The sequence below is a fragment of the Chiloscyllium punctatum genome, chromosome 18 (assembly GCF_047496795.1).
Source record: "Chiloscyllium punctatum isolate Juve2018m chromosome 18, sChiPun1.3, whole genome shotgun sequence".
Classification (NCBI taxonomy): domain Eukaryota; kingdom Metazoa; phylum Chordata; class Chondrichthyes; order Orectolobiformes; family Hemiscylliidae; genus Chiloscyllium; species Chiloscyllium punctatum.
Window position 1 is genome coordinate 13,661,455 of NC_092756.1, and position 1,605 is coordinate 13,663,059.

The 1,605-nt window shown below is 43.1% G+C and overlaps 1 non-coding gene across 1 annotated transcript; it reads left to right on the forward strand.

Moving 5' to 3' along the window:
* The first annotated feature begins 1,240 nt into the window (after positions 1 to 1,240).
* On the forward strand, positions 1,241 to 1,323 carry trnas-cga (transfer RNA serine (anticodon CGA)). The gene has a single exon. It is a non-coding gene; the product is annotated as a tRNA-Ser (tRNA).
* The last annotated feature ends 282 nt before the right edge of the window (positions 1,324 to 1,605 follow it).

Consider the following 1,605-nt stretch of genomic DNA (forward strand, 5'->3'; position numbering starts at 1 on the left):
CTGACATGACATCCAGCATTGTACTTATTGTGTGCTTCCTGACGGTTCGGTGCATGCTTCCGTGATCGCATTGTGTGCAGTAATCTGCGTTTTAGCTGCAATTACGAGTGTTTGAAACCCAGGACCAACAGCCTCTATTTTGTTTTCCTCTTCTAGTGCGCAACTGCAACACAGTATTATTATTGGAAAATGACATACACAGGCGTGTGAAAAGCCCAGTTTCCGTGGCAATTATGCAATGGTTAGAGATTACTTTGATTCAGGAGATAAGGATGGAAAGTGTGTTTGGGTAGAGATGAGTAAAATTGAGGAAAGAGGAAACCAGCCGCTGTGGCTGACAAGAACACTAACAGTAACCACAGTGCATAAAAAAAGTACAGGAAAAAATACCGCCTGTGAATGATAAAAGAAGGCAAGAATTATGGGAGACATTCATTTTCCTTCTTCCTCTCCCGTTTGAATTGTAAGAAACTTTGAAGAAAAACAATCAAAAAGTCATATATGCCCCATCGAACAACGTGCGCTGTACCTTGGTCATTGATTCCTGTAGATTAGAATACTTACAATGTGCAAACAGGTCCTTCGGCCCAGCAACTCCATACCGACCCGCCCGAGCCCAAATGCATTCCTCTCCTTTAACCCCGTCAATTTAGCACGGCCATTTCAACTAACCGGTACATTTTTGGACTGTGGGAGAAAACCAGAGCAAGCGCACGCAGCCACGGGGAGAATGTGCAAACTCCACACGTTCAGTTGCTTGAGGCGGGAATTGATCCAGACTCTGCGGCATTGTGAAACAGCAGCTCTCACGATGGTGTCAGCGTGAGATGGGACTTATTTGCTTTCTTTAATTGGGAAAAATCTCTGTCATTGTGAGCATCTGGAAAGATCGGTTCCTTCGACAGAATAAGAAATGAATATGCCACTAACCTTTGTTTATTTCATGTCCAAGAATTCTCAGATCAATATCTCCCTTGATTACCTCTGCTGGTCATGGTTGCAAAGAGATCTAGCAAATTGCCAAGTTTGATTTTCCTGTCAATAAATAATTTTGACTCAATTTGGCTGCAAATATCTTTTCCTAACTTTGTGCTTTTCTTCTTTTACATTGGTTTCTCGCACCTTAAAAATGATTGCAAAGGTATGAAAGGAGATGGAAGCATTGAACTCATCAAGTCAGCGGCAGCTTTCAATGAGATCACGGCTGATTTGGTCAATGCTCAACAGCATAATATCGTCTGTAGTCATGGCCGAGTGGTTAAGGCGATGGACTCGAAATCCGTTGGGTTTTCACCCACGCAGGTTCGAATCCGGCTGACTACGTTACGACTACTTTCATGCTGGAACAATTCAAAGTTCAGAAAGCCCGTTTTGCAACCCAGGCCTGTAATGTGATTAGACTTGGGAAACTCGAGTTTTCCTTAAGAAATGCTCCACATTTAAAACATTATCTCTGTTTCTCTTTCCAGATACACTGCTCGACGTATCGGGTTTCGACAGTTGTTATTGAACGTCCTGAGCAGAAGTCCTGCTTTTCATTAGATTCCTTTCATCCCTTGTCCTCTGTTCTCTGACTCTGGTCATTGGCAACACTTCCTCCTGCTC